Genomic DNA, 24230 nt, shown 5'->3' on the forward strand with positions numbered 1-24230 from the left:
CCTGGTTCTTACATCTGGGGCAAAGCAGAGCAAGTGCGAGCCCTCTTTCATTTCCCATCCCTTCAAATGCTTGACAACGGCCATAATGTTCCCAACAGAATGTTATCTCTAGGATAGCCAAAGGTATTCTTCAAATGATTCCGATATGACTGGAGTGAAGACCCTTTACTACCCCAGTTGCTCTCCTCTGGACAACCCCCCAACTTACCTTTGTCCTTCCTAAAATACAGCATTCAGAACTAAATAATACTCTAGATATAGTCTGCTCAGGGTTGTGAATTTCCCTGTTTCTGGAAGTTTTCTCTTGTTTAATGCAACATAAAACTGCATTAGTTTATTTGGCTGAACTTTGACACTGCTGACTCATAAGGAGCTCTTTACCCACTAAAACGGAAGATCTGTTTTTGTTTTTGGAGACAATTGGAGTTAAGTGACTTGGCCAGAGCCAAGCAGCTAGTGTCTCAGGCAAGATTTGGATGGAGGCCCTCCTGACTCCAGGGCCAGTGCTAGTGCTCTCCATTCACTGAGCCACCTAGCTGCCCGAACCAAGGTCCTTTTCAGACAAACTATTATCTAACCACTGTTCCTCCATCTTGTATTTATGAAAATGATTACAAATTTCATCTTATTATATTGACCCCAATGTTCTAACTTGCCAATACCTTTTGGCATTGTTAGCCACCCTCCTATCTCATGTCAGCTTCAAGGAAACTGTCTTTGATGATTTTAAAAAACACAAGAACCACCAGAGATCACTGAGGTGAACCACTAGAAATCTCCTTCCTCTCCATTCAACCAAACCTGAACACATTTAACTGAACTATCATCTAGCCTATATCGTGTCTACAATAATAATATGGGATCCTTTATCAAATATTGTTGAACTTAAGATAATTTAATTACCATATTCCCTAGACCTATTTGTTTGTAACTCCATCAAAAAGGAAATAAGGTTCATCTAGCATGATCTGATAAAAGCTTTGCTGTCTCTTTTCTAGATGTTCACTAACCACCCCTTTAATTACATAGTCTAGAAATTTCCCAGGAACGAAAGGAAAGTCATGGAGTGATACCTGGCAGATTCTACTTTCTTGTTATTTTAAAAATTGATATATTTGCCCTCATCCCATCTTGCAGTAACCTTTCCTCTTCACATAAAAATAGGGCTGCCTAGCAATGGAAGAGCCTTTCAGGGAAGGAAAGGTCAGGGCTATGCAAGTTATGTTACTCTACCTAGAATGTAGATTTTTCCATCATGTGGACAGCTGAACTCTGTGTCCTCTAAATTCTCCTCCTCCTATAAAGTTCTATGATTTCCACTTTCACTCACAAATTGTCCTCTTTTTTTTCATTTAGATACAGTGGAGAGTACTGCATTTGGAATCACAGGGCCCTGAGTTCAAACATTGCCTCTGCTCCTTACTACCTGTGTGACCCTTGGAAAGCAAAATAACCATTCTTAGCCTCAGTTTCCTCATTTGTGATATGAGAGACTAAGTGACCTCAAAAGACCCTTCCAATTTTAAGCCTATGATCTTATGATTCATATCACTTAGCTCTTGACTAGACAACTGAAAATCACACTGAATCTAAAACTTGAGTGGTGCCTCAGAAGCCATCTGAAGTCACTGCTGCTCAGTCACTCCTAACAAATGCCCATCCAGGTTGGAAGAACCTCAGCAAAAGGGGACTTACTACCTCCCTTCTACTTTATTGTTGTTCCATTGTTAAGTCATGTCCAACTCTTTGTGACCCCATGGACCACAGCACACCACGCCCTTCTATCTTCCACTATGTCTCAAAGTATGTCCAACCTCATTTTAGTTGTTTCTGTGGTGTTATCTCTCCCTCTCATTTCTGCCATCTCCTTTTCCTTTTGTCATCAATCTCTCCCAACATCAGGGTCTTTTTCAAGGAGTCCTGTCTTCTCATTGTGTGGCCAAAGTATGTAAGCTTCAGCTTCAGTATTTGACTTTCCAGTGAATAGCCTGAATTAATTTCTTTAAGTATTGACTTGTTTGATCTCCTTGTCCCAAGGGACTTCCAAAAATCTACTCCAGCACCACAATTCAAGAGCATTGATTCTGTGGTGCTCAGCTTTCCTTATAGTCTAAATCTCACAGCCATACATTACTACTGGAACAAAAAAACATACACACACATACTGCTACTATTGCCACTACTACTACAGCTACCACCACCACCACCACTACTACTAATAAGGGAAAGAATCCCTTAGAAGAAATAGAGTAGCCCTCATAGTCAATAAAAGGATGAGAAAAGCAGTACAAAGGTATAATCTCAAAAATGACCAAGCAGTATCTATTTGAATCCAAAGCAAACCATTTAACATCACAGTAATACAAGTCTTTGCTTCAATCATTGATGTTGAGGCCAAAATTGATCAGTTCTATGAAGACCTACAACATTTTTAGAAATAATACCAAAAAATATCATATTCATCACAGGCTATTGGGATGATAAAACAGAAAATCAAAAGATAATTGGAATAACAGGTAAGTGTGGCCTTGGAGTACCAAATGAAGCAGGGCAGAAACAGATAGTTTTGTCAATATGACTCACTGGTCATAATAAACAATCTTCTTCAACAACTCAGAAGGTGTTACACATAGACCATCACCAGATGGTCAATATCAAAATCAGATTGATTCCATCTTTTGCAACCAAAAGTGGAGAAGCTCTCTACAGTCCTGACCATGGCTCAGATCATGAGTTTCTTATTACCAAAGTCAGACTTAAATTGAAGGAAGTGGAAAAACCATCAGCCTATATAGGTATGACCTAGATAACATCCCTTCTGAATATGAAGGAGAAGCGATGAATAGATTTAAGGGATTAGATCAGTAGATAGACAGACTCAAGGACTATGGACAGAGGTTTACAATATTGTATAGGAGGGAGCAAAACAAAAAAATTCTGCAAGGAAAAGAAGAGGAAGAAAGCAAAATGGTGTCTGATAAGGCTATATACAAATAGCTGAGGAAAGCAAAAAAGGAAAGGAGAAAGGGAAAAGCATACCCTTCCTCTTCGGAATGGCACTAATTGTTAGGAAGTTTTTCCTCACATTGAGGAAATCTGCCTTTGCAGCATCTACCTGTCGCATCCATTGGGAGGCATGCTGATACTCTGGGAAGTGTTGGACATTAGGATAGGAGAGGGTGGGGTTCAATTTCTATGCCTTACATTTACTAACTGTAGAACGATAGAAATGTTCCTTCACCTCTGGACTTGAGTTTCACTACTGGCAAAATACCTCTGGCACCTAAAGGTTATTGTGAAAATTAAATAATATTTTTAAAACAAATCGTAAACCTTAAAGAATTACGTAAAGATGAGTTACTATGTGCCTAGTTCTTCCCTCTAGAGCCAAGCTGACCAAGTCTTCCAAGCCAGCAGCCCTTCCACTCTGGAGATCTCCCTACCCTAAGGCCCTCTTTCCCAGGCTGCCATTTTGGGAGGGGTCCCCAGCTATGTTCACTTCATTCTATGCTCTACACATCTCTACTTCCTCAGCATCAGCCTTGCTGCCTCTCCTCCTTTTCTGTCTCCTCCTCCTAGTAATCCTACCCTCTCATCTCTTTACCCAGTCTCCTTTAATGTTGTCTTGCCTCACTAGGACTTGAGATCCTTAAGGTTAGTGCCTCACTAGGACTTAAGATCCTTAAGGTTAGTGTACTGGAACCTGTTCAATCCACTTTGAGAGAGCCAGTTGTTAATTTTTCAGCTACAAATAAAGGCTTGATTTATTGCTTTATTCATTTCCAGATTTAGGAAAGTTATAGAAAAATGTAAAAATTGCAGATTAAACTGAAAGTGTGTCCTGTATACACTTTTTTTTTCTGAAAGCAGGTTGTTAAACATTCATCAGGAGACTCTGGTAGAGACTGTCTTGTTAGCACATATTTGCATTTCTAGCACTTTCTTTGATTTACCCTACAGTGACTGGGACATAGTAAGCCTTCACTAAACGCTTTCTCTATTTAAACCCTCCTTCAGGTGATAATCCTTAAAATGTTTTCTAAAAGCAATTAAGATGCTCGTAAATCTTCTCTTCTCCGAAGACACCTCCAGTTCATCGATCTAGAGATGGGAGGATTTTAGGGATCATTTAGTCCAGTGTCTTCATTTAAAAGTTGAGGAAACTGAGAAAGGTAAAGTGACTGATCTAAGGTCACACGGCTAAAAAGTAGCAGAATTGGCATTCAAACTCAGACCTTCTGACTCTAAATGTAGTTCTTTAAACTTCCCTATTATGACTGATTCTCCAGCCTCTTTACCATCCTAATCACCTCATCTGGAAACACTCCAGTTTATCTATGTCCTTCCTAAAACAGAGGCACCCAGGGCTGAACACAAATCCCAACAACATCCCCATTTTCCTTTCCAGTTCTCCCCCTATTGCTTTCCACCTGTGTATGGCTCTTCTTAATTTCACAAGTGTCTGTTCTCTTCCAACCCTCCAGCTTCTCCTTATGCAAATTGGAAGGCAATTAGACTGGAGTGGACCCAGTTCAAGAGCAGAGCTCTGGAGGAATCTTTCATTGAGTTCATATGGAGACAGTACTTGAAGAGACCCCACTGGGCCCCGGGATCCCATTCGGTACAGCACAGGTGGGATTGGTTGATTACAGGAGAATGATTATTCCCAAAGAGGTCTTCAACTTGAACCTGGAAATTAGCTTATTGTTTGGCAGGGGGTTGATTTCACTGAATTTCGAAGGCTTCAGTCTCTGAGAGTTTCCCCACACACCTGCTAACCAAGCATGTGGCCCCACACCTGCTAATTCAAGAGATGAGAGTGTTGGATCAGGAGAGAAATTCCCCTCCCCTACTGATCCCCTGCCCATCTGGACTTGGAAGAGAAGGAGGAAATAGTTGGACCAGAGGAAATTTAAAAAATCACCTAGGAAAAGAAATATTGAATTCTGGCCTCTGATGCCCATTTATCACTGTGAGAGGAAGGATAGTATAGTGGATAGAGTACAAGACCGCAAGTGGGAGATATGGGTTCAAGTCTTGCTTCTAATGCTCACTTGCTGTGTGATTCTGAGCCAGCAGTTTAGTATTTAGGGGCTATTTTTTCTCATCTGTAAGACAGGGGAGTATGAACCAGGTGGCCTCTAAGGTTCCCTTCTAGATAAAAACCTACATACAATCCTACAATTCTCTGGTCCATATCACTTCACTCTTGAGGAGATGACTGGAAAACCACCTGAAATAACTAAATAGTAACATATTGGGTAGCAACATGGTCTTGGACTTGGGAAGGCCAGGGTTCAAGTCTGAGCTTGGCCAGCTACTGGCTCTGTCAGTTGCTTTGCCTAGCAGGGCAGATGCTGATCTCCATTGGGTGACGGCATTTCCTCAGCCTGAATGATGCCATTTTCATCACAGGTTTAATTGAAAAAATAACATCCACTTCATTATTGTGAGGATCAATAGGAAGGGTCTGGAGATGCCCCCTTTCATATTAATAATATTTGTAATTAATAATTGTTTGTAATTATATATAATTTATAATTAATAATACTGTATTATCACAGTTATTGTGAACCTTGATACAATAATAACATTTATATAGTGCCTACTGTGTGCCAGGAACTATGAGAGGTACTTCACAATTGTTATCTCATTTGATCCTCATAACAATCCTGGAATAATTATTGTGAATTTGACAATAACAAGAAGATGTATAGTTCTTACTATAAAGCACCTACTATGTGCTGGGTACTATGCTAACTACTTTCCAATTATTATCTCATTTGATCCTCATAGCAACCCCAGAAGGTAAATGTTGTTATTTCCATTTTATACATGAGGAAACTGAGGCAAACAATGCTTAAGTGTGCCCAGGATTACACAGCTAGAAAAGTATCTGAGGTCAAATTTGAACTCAGGTCTTCCTGACTCCAAGACTGATGTGCTATCCACTCCACCATATAGATTGCTAACAATATAAAGAATCCAACCAGTGAGTACTAGCTATTGCTTTGTTCTGGACACTTTGCCCTCCCTTCTCTCCAATTCTGCATTGGCTTGAGAGAGATTACCACCACCAAAGACTTCCTCCCGTGGCACCAGGTGGTGCAGAAGTGACTCTACAGTATTGTCAGCTCTGCCAGGTAAGCTACCAATCTATCAAACTAAAACGGTTTTCACCATTGGTCAGAAACCTGAAAATCATTCTAACTAAGTTTATCCACAGCTTGGCTACAAAATGAGAAATTTTTTTTTTTTCAACTTAGCTACTCAATGTCTGTCTTGCAAGCTCAGAAAGATGGGTTAGTTCTAAAGTTAAAGGGAGCATGAGATGCCATGCTGGTGTAGACTGCTCATTTAACATCACATATGGAGAAATTGAGACTCAGCAAGGTCAGTGACTTGCCCAAGGTCACACATGTAGAGGCAGACAGGATTGGAGAGCATTTCCCAGCCATTTCTTTATTACACCAACTGCTCTTTGGTTAGCATCCTCACTCTCCCACCAAATGCCTGGACTCTGCCTCTGGATCCCTGGTTTCTTTACAGGTCCAAGCCCAGGCCTCCATGACACATCCCTGGTCATCTCCTCACCCTGTGGATGCCTTTCCCTCTCCCCTTCTTTCCAACACTTCTCTGTATCTCACCTGTCCCTATTAGAATCTAAGCTGCCTGCAGACTCACAAGCAACTTGATTGTATTTTCAGCCCCAGTGTTTAGTGCCTGGCACGTAGGAAATGCATAATAAATAAATACTCTCTCTACCTTTCTACCTAAACCCAACATTCCTTCTACTGTCCCTTACTGCTTCCTCTAAGCTGGAACTTGTATTAGCAACAGTGACCTCCCTGATGGAATGAGAAATCCTTAAGATATTAAAATAAAGAAAAAGAAAAAAGTAAAAGACTAAAATGAGTTTGAGAAGGCATCATCGAGTACTTACTTTGTGGTCAGACGCTCACTGTTTTGTCTTTGATAATCTGTCCATCTAGCTGGGGAGACAAGACCTGCCCATATGAAGCAATTAGAGACTAGGAGAACATAGCACAAATACTTCATTTATAAGCCAGTCATTTATCCTACAATCTCATCTCTAGAGCGCAGCCAAGATCCTACAAGAAAACTTAAAGTCCTTTCAGCAATTAAAATATCTGCCAAGTTCTAGTTTCCATGGATTCTACATTTCATCCTAGCAATCATCCTCACTCAAAGTCTACTGACTCTTACTTTACATAAAATTCTACCAAGTATGACTATTTGGTTTCATAGACCACAGAAGACTAACAACAGCAAATTCAAGCTAGCACAGGAAGTTACTAGAATGGTACACTGGAAGCAGCTGGATGGAGCAAATAATAAGCAAACACTGAGGGAAGGGGCAAAAGGGTGGGGGTGGGGAATAAGCATTTATACACTACTATGTGCTGGGCACTGCACTAAGCACTTTACAGATATTATTCATTTGATCCTCACAAAAATCCTGAGAGGTAGGTATTATTATTATCCTCATTTTACAGATAAGGAAACTGAGGCAAACAGGCTTAGTAAAACAGGCATCAACTAGTTACCCCTAAAGAAAATATGAGAATTCAAGAAAGTATAGCAGTCTGGAGGCCTTTGGTGGAAAGATAAATAGCCCTAAGGCATTCAGAGCATTCCAACATAATGACTAATATTAATAATGGGGACAAGTTATCAAGAAAAGATTAAATTATGGTTGGAGGCCAGATCCTGACTAAGGAGGTGAAGAAGGATGTGGGTAATCCTTTTTAGAAAGGCTTCTATCCCCAATAGTTCATTGTTTTTAAAGGTCTGGCACTTCAAGAAGCAAATACTCATTAGCTAGAAACATTATTCACGTAAACTTCATTCACTGATGATGCTGGACTGTTCATCGATTCATTCAACAAACACTTAATAAGACCCTGCTGAGCAACTGATGAGAGGCATAATGATTGAGTTTATTAAAGGGCAAGACACAAAGCAAATTAAAGGGCAAGTCTCTGAGACTTGCCCACTGTGTAACCCTGGGCAAACCTTGTCCTCTCGGTGCCTTCAGGCAATGCTGTAAGGCTCCAAGTTATAAATAAGGTGCCAATTTGCATCGGTGGAGGAAATTTCCACATCAATGATCACAGGTTTGGACTAAGAAAAAAAATGTGTCAGGCACTGGGCTGGGACTGAGATACACAGTTTAGATAAGATAATGTGGCCCTTGCCCTGCTGGAGTTTAAAGCTTAATAGGGCATAAGGCAAACATCAGCAGAATGCATAATATTATGCAGCAAACATATGATAGAGGTTCAGAATTAAGTGTAGTGTCATTACTAACTTGGTTGAACAAGGAGGACGACCTGGAGGAGGTAGCATTTCAGCTAGGCTTTAAAGGATGAGTTAGGGATTCACCAGCAGAGAGAAGACAGGACAAATCATTGAGGCACTCACTCTGCCTCAGTTTCATCACTTGTAAAATAAGGAGGTTGTCCTCAGTGACTTTTAAGCTCCCTTCCAGCTTGGATAGAGCGTAAAGCAGACAAGAGTAATATAAAAGAGGAAAGCTATGGAAAGCCTTCTGTATTCCCTGCAGAAAAATTGGAATTTTTGTAAAGGGGTAGGGGAGATGGTGATCTAGAGTTTGCAACATCTTATATTCGTCCTTCATTGTCGAAGAAGACCATGCCATCAGAGAAATGATGACATGGCTTGACTCTGTTTTGAGTGAGGGCTGTGCAGGTCACCAGCCTCACTTCTCCTCCAGAGCCATCTGAATCCAGTGACCAGATATTCATCAGGATGACTGGAGATGACCCAGAATGAGGCAAGTGGGGTTAAGTGATTTGCCCAAGGTCACACAGATAGTGAGTGTCAAATGTCTGAGGTGAGATTTGAGTCCTCCTGACTCCTGCACTGGTGCTCTATCCACTACACCATGTAGCGGCCCCTTGCAAACATCTAGAGCACTTACAGATACCCTGCAGAGACACATGGCATGTGTAAGCTCACTGACTCCAGACAGTAGCTCATGAACAATTTGGTGAAGTTTGATCTCCTGGGTGGAAGAAGGTGAATGTTCAATAATCTGAGCAGCAAGCCTTGGTTTCTTCATTAAGGAAAGCAAGGTGGTTGGATTAAATGAATCTGAGGTCCTTTCTAACTCATGAGCTATCATCCTATGGATATCCCTAAATTATGTGTTCTAGATAAAGGATAGTTCTGGGTAGTACCAGTCTGGAAAATTGTCTCATGGTTCATTACAAATTCAAGAGTTCCCAAGTTCAAATGCTGAGAGACTGAACCTTCTGGAGTGATAAGAAAAGTTGAAGTCTGCTCTTTGTTGAAGTGAGTGCCTTGGGAAAAAGAAGAGCAATACCCACGTGGTTCCTGAAAAGCATCTTAGTTGGAGAGTAAAACCAGCGAGTTCTTTGGACGGTGCTGATTCAATGGGAAAGGGATTGCTTGTTCAGCATCTCCAAAGTGTCTTTGCCTTTGGGGAGGAAGCCAATTGTTCACCAAGCATTTATGAAGTGTGTTCTATGTACCAGGATTGTGCTAAGTGCTTAGCCAAACCAAAGAGCAGAGCCAAGAACCTGGGGTGGGGAGAAGGGCAGGCAAGGAGACCCATGTAGGACATTGTGGGAAGGCTAGCAAAGGTTTGCCCTGCTAGCACCCACAAGTTCCTTCCTATTTAAGGACTATTTGAATGATTTATGCATTTGTTTCTGTTTCTCAGTGCTCACAAATCATTGCCATCTTCTGCATTTTCTGTGGGAGGAGATCAGGCTGACCTACCCAAATGTATTGCTACCTGGAACAGGTAGACACCCTGTGACCTACAAAAAGAAATGCAAACTCCATTTGGAGATTTTCCTTGAGTCACTATAGGTAGAAGGAACAGGCCAATGAGAGAAAATGACCCTATTGGCTCAACTCTCAGATTCTAATCTGAGTCTTACCCTAGGCTGGGAACAAATTTCAATTTATTCACTAGGTCATGGGGAGCCATTGAGGATGGAATAAGGAGTGACCTGATATAAGAAAGGATATTCTGGGGACTGTAAGACTGAAGGGAAAAGGAAGAGAGTGAAGGAGACTCACTCTTTAGTATAGACAAGCGGTAATGGGGGTGATGGCAGACTAAGGATAAGGGGGTAAGTGAGAATAACGATGGAGAGGTAAGGTGACAGAATGCGGTCAACAATTTCATTTGAGAGACAGACTTCAAGCAAATAAACGTCCAGACATAGGAGAAAGAAAGAGCTATAAGTGCTCTGGAAAGGACAACATTGCGTTGGCTTAAATTACAAGGAAGGCTTTGTATAGGAGACTGAAATTGAGCCAGGGCTTAAAAGACAGGTGAAGTCCCTTGGATATATGATAGGAGAGAGCAGAGGGGACATTATGGGTAAAAGAATCAGCCTGACACTGTAGGGAGGTGGGAAGTCAGTTCAATTTTGGGGTGCTTGTAAGATCTGGCTATGACAGAGAAGAGCCTAAAGGCCAGAACAGGCAAGGGACACAGTGGGAACAAGCAGGGGAAATACCAAGCAACTGGCAACAAAGCAGGTGAGTGCTGCGAAAACACAACTCAGTGACCACAGAGGGTCAGGACTCCAAAAAAGCCTAACAAAGTTCAAGTTCAATTCTTTCCCAACAACGTATCCTTTATATTGATATTTCATAAAGCAAACCTAGTCAATGTCTGCAAGCCCCATAAATTGACAAACAGTTTAGCTCTCACTGAGGATCAGCCCTCAGCCTACAAACACTTTCTTTTTCAGCCCTCCCTTCAATAGGATTTACTTTCTATCATTATCATTCTTATTATTCATCCATAAATATTTTCAAGGAGACAAAACTTGTTACAGAGGATCTCACTCAGGGAATGGCCATTCCACACACAACCACATTTTTAAAGGAATTGATCTGGCCATTTTTAAATAAGAAAAAAAGGCATATTTTGCATTTCAACTAAATAAAACATACAGAGACCTAATGTTTTCAGTGCTCATTTCAAGGGAGGCTGAGGGACATGAGGCACTATTTTTATTTATTAGAAGACTTTGGAAACAGATAAATTATTCACTCAATATTCATTACCGTTTAATTCACCACTGTCGAGAAGTAAGAGCTCTTTTGATAAAAATGAATTGAAAAGTAGTTTGATAGCATAGTGTCTTCTGTCTCAGCTTCTGTCCCCAGTCCCTGTAGAATGTCATTTCATGAATCCTTATTTGAAATGCTCCCCCCGTCAGCTCAAATGGACTGAGATCATAAATGAGATAGGATTTTCTCTTTACCTCCAACAGGGAAGGGACCCAGTTGTCTCCAAACAGTGCCCTTTTCCTCTCACTGTAACCCACCCCCCAAAAGAAAAAACAATCAGCCTTCTACAGAGCCTCTGGATGGTTGGCATTAGCTAAAGGAAAACAACCAGCTCACTCTTACAAAGTGATTTTGTTTTTGCCTTTTTCTGATGGGGGGAAAGAGGATGGGAGGGGAACTGAGACTAGCTTCCCATTACAGCATCTTGAAGTACATTGAAGAGGTCTTTTATGGTCCCCTTTGAGGGGGAGTGGTTGAGATCAAGAGAATTGAAAAGTGCCTTGTATTATCAAAGCAACTGATGACATTTCGTTCTCTCCCCTTCTCTCCTAGAGAGAAGAGTGCTCTTGAACCATCCTAGCTCAAGCCCAAATGCTTCTATTGAGATAGTTTCCTAATTGAGATCCCTGCATCTGGTCCTTGCCCTCTCTAATCCATCCTCCACTCAAGACCAAAGTGGTTTTCCTAAAATGTGGATGTAACTGAGTCTTTCTCTTGCTAAACAAAGCATCTATGGCTCCCTACTGCCTCTAAGATGAAATACAAAGAAATCTTTATGGTATTTTTCCAGGCTTACTACACATTATTTCCTTTCACACACAGTCATGTTCCAGCTAAACTGGTCCTAGTTTTTAGTTGCCCATAGCTAACCTTCTACCTCCTATCACTATCCCTTTTTCATAGGCTGCATCTCATGTTTGGAGTATACTTACTCCCTACGTTCACCATTTAAAATTTCTAATTTCTTTCAAGGCTTAATTCAAGTTCTGCCCCATAAGAGGCATTTCCTGAACCCATTGCAACCCTCCATCCAAAGAATGAAATCATAAGCTATTTCCCCTCTTTGGGCCTCAGTTTCCACATCTGTCAAATAAAAGGTTGGACTAGATCAGAAATATCAAATATGGGTCCTAACTTGTAACATTTCAGAGTGTGACCCAAACCAGATTAAAATGTAATGGAGAAATGTTTAACAAAATCAATTACCACACAATAAAACAGACACATACATACACGCGTAGGTAGATAGAAAAGTTTAGAACTGTGTCAATATGCAGCCCATAGGGATCTCAGTGTACAAACTAGTGACCCCTGTTTCTGAGTTTGACTCCACTGGAGATGATCTTTCTTGATCCCTCCCAGAGAAATTCCACTTGAAACCCTTAACAACAGCCTGTATCCAACCCAGTCACATCACAGATGAGAGCATTGAGGACTAGAGAGGTGAAGGGAAAGGAGCAGTTACTACCTAAGCTTCCTCCCTAGAACATGTTTTAATGAATGTCTCATCTGGTTTTCAGGCCCATTGGGACAGTGGCCTAGAAGATTTCCATCATATAGCTTAGAGCCCAGATTTGGGAGGTCAGGGGTCTGAGCTTTCCTCTCAGCACAGTTTGTTTTTCCCTTTCTTTTTAAATTTTTTTTTTACTAATTCCTTTTGGTTTTATGTTCCATTAGTTTCTGAATAAGTTACAGGTAGAGTTACTACAAATATCAATGAACTGAGCATTAAGCACCTGTATCAGTTGTTTGTGCTACATGCTGGGGATACAAGACAATGAATGAAACAATCCCTGTCCTCAAGGTGCACATATTCTAATGTGAGAGTCAATAATTTTATATGTATGTGTGTTATATGTATATATATGTGTGTGTGTGTGTATGTATATTTGTAAACATATATATACATACATATTTTTATATGCATTGGCATATATGTATGTGTGTATACATATATGTGTGTGGTAAGGGGAACAGAGAGAAAGCGTAGCCAAACACAAAACAGTCAGAGAGAGAATACTAGCAGCGTGGGGATCAGGAAAGGCTTCTTGTAAAAGCCAATGTTTTATCGATGTGTTAAAGAAAGAGAGGGATTCAGGATATGGTTCTGTCAATAACCTTATATGACAATGAACCATCAAGACTTAACCTCTTCTGGGGTGGAGCATGGCTGCCTAGTGGATGTCTACAAATCTAAATGCAGTTTGTAAAATCAATGAGAGCCTGATTTTTTTTTAAAGATTTGTGATTTGCTTTGGGGTGTGTGTATGTTTTCTTTTGCAACATGGCTAATGTGGAAATATGTTTTGCATGGTTTCATGTGTATAATCAAAATCATATCGCTTACCTTCTCAAGGAGTGGGAGAGGGGATGGAGGGAGAGAATTGGAGCTCAAATTTTTAAATGAATGCTTTAAAAATTACATATAATTAGGAATAAAAATATTTGTTCAAAGAGTTTTTAAAAATTTTAAATTTCTCGAATTATTTTGAAAAAATTTTAAATTTTTAAAAAAGATTATTTGGGATTTTATTGGCATAGAGAGCTCCCAGGAAGCAGGCTTCCTCCATCATTCCAGATTGAGTCTTAGAGAGTAAGCAGAAGCACTGATTGGTTAAATCAAGTGACCAGCATCAAGAAGCCAGTGTTTGTCATAGGAGGGGCTTGCCTCAGATCTTCCTACATCAATGCACCTTCTCCATCTGCTATACCATACTGGCTCTGAAGAGGGATAACATTTTTTCAGTTACAGTTTCTCTTAAAGGCCATGTAACAAGCAATCAATAAGTATTTACTAAGTGCCTATTGATACTTATTCTGCCTTGCATGTGCTAGAGCCTTATGAGCTCATATTGGTCTGATCAGCCACAGTGAGACACACTGTACCTTGACCTCAACATGGTAATGTCATTTTGGTCCTCTTTGAGATCGAAGGACAATAGCCACGTATTAAGTGCTTACCACTGGTCAGGCACTATCTAAGTACCAAGGATGCAAAAAGAGACAAAAGACAGTCCTTGCCCTCAGATGGATCACCGTCCAGAGGGAGGAAGCTACATAGTAACAGAAAAACTACAATAGGTGAAGTGGGACACAATCCTAAAATTACTGAAATGACAATTAATGTTTCCATAACACATCAATATTTACAAAACAACATCTTGACCACAATTTCATGAGTTGTACAAATTTTTATTGGACTAGACCTGCTATTTTATTAGTATAAGGAACTCCTTACATAAGGAAGCTTCCTCTCCCAATAGAGGTCATCCCCTTTTCTGCTACTTAGAATCTTAGCAGCCTAGAACACTGAGAAGCTACATGACTTACTCAGTGTTGTGTGGCTAGAACGTGCGTGAAGTCAACTTTAAACCCAAATCTTCCTGGCTCCAAGTCCAACCTATGCTAGGCTGATGCTCTGGAAAGAGGAGAAAGCTTCATGCTGAAGCTGCTTTGATGGCAGCTCTATGAGCCCTCTCCTCAATTGTCTTTTTCACTTCTTTCAATTTTCTCTTTAGTTTATCTAATAAAACAAGCATTTCCATAATATAAAAATGTAAAATATGCACAACTTGCCATTCCTTTCAAATATACAACAAAATTATCATATACATTTTTTCTTCCTTCCCCCCTCCCTGCCCTAGAGATGGCTATCATTAGACAAATATATATGTATATGTATATATATATATACACACACACACATATGTATATATATGTATGTATATATATATGTAAAACTATTCTATACCTATTTCTGTTTATCAGTTCTTTCTCTGAGTTTTCCTCTCAGCACAGGTTGTTTTTCCCTTTCTTTTTAAAATTGTTTTTTACTGATTCCCCATTTACCCCTTTAATTCACCCTATGCATACGATGTATTCCTAACACACAGCAATAAATATGTCACACTCCCTTCTAAAAAACCTTCAATGGCTCTCATTTCCCACCAAATAAAGTCCAAAATCCTTACTAATTTGGGGGGTGTGGGGGAAAACATTGATGATGGAGGAGGATGAATGAGGATGAGGATGGAGATGGAGGAAGAGGATGGAAGATGATGACATGGATTATTCAGTCCATCTAAAAATGAATTCTTATCATCCACACAACCACAATCACCATCATCAGTCTAGCATTCAAGCTCTGTCCAAAATCTGTCCCCAAACAACTTCTCCACCCCCTCTCTCTTTTCTACCTGTCCTCACATCCCCCAGATATGCTGAAATGTATTTACTGCACATATAGTTACATCCTTTCCCACCTTTCACTTCATTGCTTCCTTCATTTTCTTCATAGGGTTGCTATGCGGATCAAATGAGATAATGTACAAAAAATGCTTTCACAACCTTGGTCCACAATATAAATATTAGTCAATATGGTAGTGAGGTTTTCTAGACCTATTCTTGGCTTGGTTGTCAGGGAGATCCTTCTCCAAGCATAGGTTGGATCAGGTGGTCTCTGGGGTATCTTTCAGTTTTGAAACTGTGATGCTAGAATTGAGGAAGCTTGAAAATGTTCGAATAAAGGAATGATAGAATCCTTTGGCACAGACAGTCCACAGGCCTCTTGGGCGTCCATGAATAGATTTTAGAAGGTCTGTAACCTTACATCTCAATTTTCACTAACCTTGGGTTTCTTTTGAAATCCTATATATTTTATTCGGTGCATATAAAATCTGAGAATAGGTCCCTCGTTTTCACCAAACTGCCAGAGGGGTCCCTGGTACAAAAATTGGTTGGATTAGTGTAATCCTTTCATTTTACAGATGGGGAACCTCAAGGGATGAGGTAACTTAACCTTGGGCAGGAGGTAGCAGAGTTGGGTCCCAAACCCTTATCTGATCTCCCAGGATTCTTTCACCCATCCCATGTCTTATCCAAGACCAATCCAAAAGTAGGGATTTCTTTTCTAACATCCCCAGCCAGGAGCTATTGATGGTTCAGGGATGCTAGACTCTCACGTCCTTGACTGCTATAGAAATCCAACGACCAAGTTACAAAAGCCCATATCCATTCTTTAGCCCAACTCCTGAAAATGAAATTATCTGGACACCTGTTCCCTGAGGTCAAACACAAAGGACAGTTAGGGCTTTGCACATAGATTGGAATCATGGATGGAATCTTGGGAATGTTTGTATAAAGACCCTCAACTATTTTAAAGGTGAGATAAGGAGGACTGGTATATTTCTTAATTCAGAAGTCCCACACCTTTGAGCTAGGGCCCTTGAACCATCTCCATAGGGCTTAGACCATTCTACCTATAGGCTGCAGAGCTCCATCTTACCAAAGTCCCACCCACCTTTAGCTGTTTCCACGAAGCTGGACAATTAAAACTGAGACACAGGACACATATCCTCTGTCCTGAGAACCACCGGCATACTCCTAGTGGTCTATTGGACTTACCAAATCCTAGGTTTCCATCCTTGTAGGAAGGATAACTCTGGATTTGTTATGAGTAGACCTGGCTTAAAATTCCATCTCTAAGACTCAGTGATTTTGTGATTATGGTTAAGTCATTTTCCCTCTCTGGTCCCCAGTTTCCTCGTTTAGATAATGAGGGGGATTGAACTAGATTACCTCAACTAAGGTCTTCTCCATCCCTAACCTTATCGACATTATCAATAGCACCTTGCATGCCATCTTAATGTTTGCAAAGCATTTCATATGTTAATTCATTTCATCCTCACAACAACCAGATGAGGTGGGTGTTATTATCCCCATTTTACAGGCAAGGTATCTGAGGTATAGTGAAGGGACCTTCTCAGAACCACATAGCTAGTAAGTATCTAAGGCAGAATTTGAATTCAAATCTTCCTATCTCCACGTCCCGTGCTCTCTCTACCACACCATCTATCTGCCACATCTATTCTAGGATGCTGATCTAGACCCTCACCCGTTGGTCTCCTTATAATAAACTTGAAGTCTTTCTCTGATCTAATACATGGATTGTGGCTCTGCCCATATTCATGGCTCTAGACTCAAGCTTAAAATGAAACTTACCAGTTATCTCTGGTTTAGTTTGATGTCTAAGGCTTGAGTTCTGGTCTCATGCTATCTCTTCGCAGAACCATATTTTCAGAATGAGAAAATCCATGCAAGCTAGCTCATGTCTAAGCAGGAAGAACCTTACAACAGCAATCAAAAGCCATTTAGTAAGCACCTACTGTGTGCCAAGCATTGTTCTAGTGATGGGGAATGCAAAGAAAAAATCAAAGACCCAACAAGTGGTCTTCTAGGTGCTACTAAAGAAGGGAGAGCTCATTCCTCCCTTAAACTTGAGCTAATTGTTCAAAAGTCTTTCCTTATATTAAGTTAGAAGTCAGTCTTTCTAAAATCTCCACCCATTGCTCAGGGCCAAGCAGCAAATGACTCTTCCACTTGACAGCCTTTCAAATTCTTAAAGATAGCCATCGTGTACCCTCTTATGTTGTCAACTAAGTCTCCTTGTTTCCTTCCTGCTCCTCTTCTGGTACTAAATGTTCCCGCCTCTTGTGGCTCCATGCTGTTCTTGGCCTCTGCTGGCCTGCCCTCTCCGATGCCTTAGAAGGCTCCTCCTTCCTGATGATGACCTGCCTACTTATGATTTCCTCATGTCTTGGAAGGAGAGCCATGCTTGTAGGAGAACAGGAATGTAGATGGATGGCATATTCCAAAATAAATTATTAAACCCTAAGCCTGCACTAATACTTGTGGGACAGCCTATATATGTGTGTATACACACATATACACAAATATACACATACACATGTATACATACAAAATATACACATGTTAAATAGGGTGAGGAAATAACTAGATGGAGGCAAGGCACAGTCAGTGAGAATCAAGGCCTTAATAGAAAGTAGAGGAGAATTTGAGTTTTGAAGACACTGAAACATTCTACCAGGTAGATGAGCTTGCTGGGCTTTAATATCTCTGAAGACCCTTCCAGGACCAACCTGTGTGATTCTAAGATTCATCAGTAGACTGGAATCCACCAGTTGGTGACCCACCCCCCCCCCCATCCCAAATCAGTGAAGCTCAGAACTCCAGAATGTCAAGTTCGGAAGAGACTTCAAGAAGACATCTTGGGTGTTCTATACCTGATCAAAAATTATTCTTACAAATAGAAATTGGCCATACATATTTCCATTGTATAATGACAAATATTCATTGAGTACACACTATGCACTAGGAGATAATTGACCTCAGCGTCAAGAAGATTGAGTTCAAGTGCTGCTTCTGACCAGATCTGTGTAGCCCTGGACAGATCAACTCTGAGTGCCCCAGACAATTCTTTAAGAAAGTAAGTAGCAGAGAAGGGGTGAATGAAATCAGAATTCTAGAAACCCTCTTCATGTTTCCCCCAAAAAAGGTATATACAAAGGTCTGTGCTAGACATTGGTGATATAAAGACAAAAATGAAACAGTCCCTGCCTTCAAGGACCTTACATCCTATTGGAGGATACACACAAGTAGATAAGCAAAAAGAGAAAATGATTTCAAGATTAAGAGGAAGAAAACAGTAACAACTAGGGAGAGGGATGTGAGAAATCTCGAAAAAGAGGTGATACCTGAGCTCTGCTGGAAGATCGGGATTCTGAAGTGTGGTGGACAAGGAGTACATTGTAGTGATGGGAGCCAGGCTAGGTAGTAACATGGAGGATTGGCTAAGATGGAGAGTATGTGCAGTAGTCAGATCCTATCTGGGATACTGTGGGACAGTTTAGGGGCCGTTTTGAGAAGGTTAATAAGCTAGAAACTGGCCAGAGGAGGGTAACTGTTAAGATAATGCCATATGAGAGACAGTTGAAGAACCTGAGGAAAATTGAGATACAAGAACTGGAAAGAATATTGGATTCTGCATCAGAGGACTTGGATTCTAATCCTGATTCAGCTGCTTTCTACCTTGTTACTTCTTTTTCTTAACTTCTCTGTACCTCAGTTTACTCATCTGTAAAATGAGATTCTTCTACCATATATCCCCCAAGATTCCTTCCAACTCTAAATCTATGGTGCCAAGGTTTTTGGAACTGATGTAATAGCGATGATAGCTGGTATTCATATAGTTCTTTAAGTTTTGCAAAGCACCTTTATTTAGATTACCTTATTTGACCCACACAAGAACCCTGGGAAATAGCTGCTATTATTATCCCAATTTTTTCCAAATGAGGGAACTGAGACACAAACAGGTTAAGTGACTTGCCCAAGGTCATACAGCTAGTAAATGCCTGAAGTCTTATTCAGGTCATTCATTCCAATCTCCAGTGAGGAGAGATGTGCCAAGGCCAACCTCTTTACCCAAGATCCTATCCCCTCCCATCTTTTCTACCACTTCATCCCGGCTTTTACTGTCTGTGTCTGTCTCTCATCTCTCCCTGTTAACTGGCCCCTTCTCTGATGCCTACAAATACACTCAAGTCTCCCCCATCCTTAAAAAAAACCCTCACTTGATCCCAATATTATTACCTGTATTCCTCAGCCTTTACCCTTTCTTCTCTGCTAAATTCCTAACTAAAAGCTATCTGTACTAGGTGCCTCTTACTCTCTTCTAAATCCTCTGCAATATGGATTCTGACCTAATCACTCCATTGAAACCACCTTCCCTGAAGTTACCCACGATCTTAATTGCTCAGTCTAATGGCCTTTTTCTCAATCCTCATCTTTCTTTACTTTCTTCCAGCATGACACTGTTGACTACCTTCTAGATACTTTCTCTTGCTCCTCCCCACAATCTCCCTCCCTTTCTCCCTCTTTCCCCCTCCCTCCTTCCCTCTCTCTCCTTCCTTCTCCCCATCTCTCCCTCTCCAGTATGCCATTCTGGATCTTCATCCACAATTTATTCCGAGTATAGAAGTTAGGTGTTCCCCCAAGTCTCAGTCCAGGGCTTCTTCCATTTTATCCTCTATATCTCATTTGGTGATCTCATCAGTTTCCATGGATTTAATGATCACTCTACAAATGATTCCCAGATTTATATATCCAGCACTAGTTTCTCTCCTGAGCTACAGTCCCAGATCATCAAATACCTTTTAGTTCTTTAGAAAAGGACTTCCTTTTATTCAGTCTGCACTTGTGGAGGAAGTTTTGCCAACTGACAGGATCTGATGTCCTCGACATATTAATGTCATGAGATTGTGACAGTCCTTGGGGCTACCTCAGTGTATAAGACAGTACTCCTGACATCAAATAAATCATACTCTAAGAAAACAACCACCCAAGAGTTGACACAGAAGCAGAAGACATCAACAGAAGAGCTGTATGAAAAGCTGATAGAAACACTGTTCATCTCCAGGAAAGTCAGTTATGATAAATAAAGTTACTCAACCCAGGTGAAGTTATAGAGCTGGAAAGGAAATGCCAAGCAGCATCTAGGTTCTAGTTATTGCCAAAATGTACCTCTCAGAGAAGAGTAGCCACAGGGCCTGAGTTTGCCAAGAGGACCCTAATATAGACCCCCCGTTCAGGGGAGATAAGATACCAGTGCACACCACTGGTCAGCCAATGAGGTATATTCATCCCTGGACCATGTGTAGGTTCTTGGAAATGTCTTGTCTCCTGTGGAGAAAAGATGAGCTAACAGGTTTAGGTACAACTTTGTTTATTTCATTAGTAATTGACTGATGTGGTCAAAACTGTCTTCCAAGCAACAACCAAAGGGGATTTTCTCCTGATTACTGGGATGAGGCCTCTGAATTTGGAGAGGAAGTAGAAGCAGGGGAGCATTTTAAAGAAGATTTTTTTCCCCTCAAACAATGTAACCAAAGCATACACTGGTCTTCATCATCTTCTCCCTCTTTCTCCTATTTTCCCTTTCTCCTATCCCCTCCTCCCTCTGCTGCCTTCTTCCTTGTTCCATCTCTCCCACATATACCCCTAGACATCACACACACACACACACACACACACACACACACACACACACAGGCAGAAGAATTTTCTCCTAATCCAGAGGATCAAGAGTCTGGACACTGAACATTGTCACAAAAAAAGGCTGGGTGTTTGGGTTCTGTATTGTATCTCACAAAAGCCAGATGTAGAGTAGATGGGAAAGCAGTGTGCCTTCCTGGTCTGGGGCTAAAGGGGTAGGGGAGGCAGCCTGTTGTCTAGTCTGACTCCATCTCAGAGCCTATACTCATCAGGGCCAAGTCATGGGACTGGATAATTTCTATTTGCTAACAAGTCCAAGCCATCCCCACCCCCAATCCATTGAAACCAGACTCCTTGCATCACAGAGGGAAGTCAGATACTATCATACAGAACCATTCATTCCCAGGCACTTTCTGCTCAACTGAGAAATAAAGAAAACCTCAGGAACCCAGAACCTGTGGAATCTTCAGCCAGGAAGGGGGGCTTAGATATCTTCAAGCCCATCCACCTCTTATTTTAAAGATGAGGAAACTGAGGCCCAGAATGGACTTGAAGCTACTGGAAGAAAACCTATATGTAGGACCTGTTGCAAAAGAAAATGCATTTCAACAGGGAGCTGTGGGCATTTTGCCATCTGAATAGAAATCTGCGTTTCCACAGTGATCAGAGAAAACAGATAAAAATAAATAAATAAAAGCCATTTACAATGTGTGTCTGGAGAGGGTCGTGGGTGTTTCCAAGCCACTGCTGTGTTTCTAGCCTGGCTGGCTTAACCATTGGAGGCTGGTGGAGCCCAAGCTGGAGCTGCAGTGTTCTAAGGGTTCTTTTGCTGGGAAGACCTCTTTAATATGGCTGGATTGTAATACTGCAGTGCTAAGGTTCTCCAGCAATAAAAGAAAAAAAAAAAAAGATGCTCAGCACCCAACTTCAGGGTGCTGGAAATATATCTGGCTGCCTTTGCACCCTTCTATAGATGCTGTTTCTAATAAGATTGGCTACATACAAGAGCCTGGTCCCGTTGCACCCCACCCTCAGGGCTTCTGGGGTAGGAAAGCTGGTGCATCTCCCCCTTCTCCTGCCAGCAGCTTTGTGAGGAAGGGGGCCCTCTGAAAGGGAACAGACCTTCTGAGGCATGGCTGAGGAGGGAATTAGGGGGATTGAAGATGACACACCTCTCTGCCAAGCCTCCCCTCGATTTCCAGCTCAGTCTTTGCAGTGATGCTTAATCCAAAGGAATCGTTTTATCAGAGATAATCAATCCACTGTCTTCCCCCTCCATTCCAAACTACCCCCCCCAAAAAAAGCTTCTGGAAAGCACTGACCAGATACCCCTGTGACAGCTCAGAAAATTCGGGTGCCCACCCACCCAAGCCTCTACTCAAATCTCATGAAGCCAATGCATAGCGGTCTCCCTGCAAGGTTACGCCTAATTGGCCACTAACCTAATTGATTAATCATCTAATTTCCTAGGAGGCTTCAAGATACAGACTGAGGGGTGGGGATAAGCCTGAAGCCCGCATTTCAGAGGGGGGAATGGCAAAGAGTCCCCTGCACGCAGGCTGCAGCTCTCCCTGCCCGCATGTTCATCTCGGGAAGGAGGGGATGGGGCTGACTAGAGCCAAGGATCAGAGCGCAGGGAGAACGACCGAGTGGTGCCTCGATTTCCTCCCAGGCGAGGCTCAAATCCCAGGCAAGTTGCTCCCCTCCAGCCCTGGAAGGGTTACTCTGCTCGATGTGGTCACACCGCCTGGGCTTCTCCTGGCAGACCAGGGAGCTTTCTCCCACTCCTCCAGTGAGACTCAGGGTCTGGCTCCCTAGCGCTCCCTTGGTCCCCCCACCTCCGCGTAACGACCAAAGCCCGTCCAAGCCCGCTGCTCAGCTTCGCCTGGCTAGAACAGGAAGCCCTGAGCCAGGACGAACTTGGCCTGGCCGAAAGGGGCTCCGGGGCCACCAGGCAGGCTGGCTGACAGCCTTCGGAGTGGGAAACAAAACTTTACCTTCAAGTGCCGCAGCCAAGCATCTCCCCCACTGCCCACCCCCTGACCCTGAGTGGCGCAAGGTCCAGCCATCGAGAGCTGCCCCCATCCCTCCCTAGGCTGCGGACGCCAGACTGGGAGGGGGGCTGCTCCCGCCCCCCACTTCACCACCACCTCCCCCCCTTCTCGCTCTTTTCTTGGCCGCCTCCACCCACCCCTCCCCGCTTCTGAAGCCTTCTCCCGAGGCGCCCGGGCTCCCCCTCGCCTTTGCCAGGCAGTCGAGGAGAGCAAGGTGCCCAGAACCCAGACGGGGCAAGACAAATCCCATTTCGCGGGAGGAGGAAGGTCTGAGAAAGAGGGCTCTGGGGAAGGGGCACGTCCCCCCGCCTCCAGGCTGCCCCAGGCTCCCACCCGGCCAGTTTCCCACCTCCGCCCTCCTACCTTGAGCCGGCACTGCGCTCGCTGCTCCAGCCTCGCTCCACTCATCCTCTTGTTGCAGGGGCAGGAGGGAGGGAGCGACTGGCCAGCTCTCCCCGATTCCCCCAGACGCTCAGTTCATGCCGGGCTAGGATTCTGGAGGGGTCCCTCTTCCCGGGCTGGGCGTCCGAGGGATGCCACGTTGGTCCCTCCAGAAGAAAGACTTGGGCACGGCGTCTAAGCCCAGAATATCCTCAACAGTTCCCTCCCAGAGAGCCGCAGCTCGAGCTCCAGCTACTCAGAGGCAGCCGCGGAGACAGAGCGCCCGAGCTCCGCAGGCCACATCTTTCATACGCTATACATCACTACCGCATTCCCCCGAATAGGGGAGCCCCTCAGCATTTCGTCAGCCAGCTGGCGCAAGACGTGGGCTCCTGGGCTGGGCGCGCTCCCCGCGCGGGCCAGACCGCCCCCCACCCCCACCCCAGGCTCCCCCGAGAAGCCGGGGCGAGGAAGGATGCAGCTGCTGCCTCGGGAGCCAGGTGGGCCTGGGAGAAATGCCTGACACGCGGGAAGTCCTGAGCCCCACCCCCCCACACCCCCTGGGTCTGGTGCCAGCCTAAGGAGGCTTTGGCCTCTGGGCACCGAGACCCTGGGGAAGTATAAGTGAAGGACCAGTTTCTCTAAAAGCCCCAGAGATTCTCCAGGTGTCAGCGAAGGAGAAACCCCTAGCAGCGCCCTCTTATAGGCAAGATAACTCTGGGCTGAAATGCAGCCTCTCATGCTTACTACCTGTGGGAGTTATTTCATTCACCTGAGCCTCAGTTTCATCATCTGTCAAATGAGACCAGGTGGGCTCGGAGGTCTCTTACCTTAGAATGTCTA

The 24230-nt window shown here is 42.8% G+C and overlaps 1 protein-coding gene across 11 annotated transcripts in view; it reads right to left on the minus strand.

Moving 5' to 3' along the window:
* Positions 1–23776, minus strand: part of DAB1 (DAB adaptor protein 1) — a 1307076-nt gene extending 1283300 nt beyond the window's left edge. For 10 of the 11 annotated variants that reach the window (XM_072649618.1, XM_072649617.1, XM_072649615.1 and 7 more), the window contains exon 1: positions 23370–23776. The gene's annotated coding sequence lies outside the window, so the exon portion shown is untranslated. The remainder of the gene's footprint in view (positions 1–23369) is intronic. The other variant, XM_072649607.1, reaches the window with a different exon arrangement.
* Between the last annotated feature and the right edge of the window lie 454 nt (positions 23777–24230).

Source organism: Notamacropus eugenii, chromosome 2, assembly GCF_028372415.1.
Source record: "Notamacropus eugenii isolate mMacEug1 chromosome 2, mMacEug1.pri_v2, whole genome shotgun sequence".
Lineage (NCBI taxonomy): Eukaryota > Metazoa > Chordata > Mammalia > Diprotodontia > Macropodidae > Notamacropus > Notamacropus eugenii.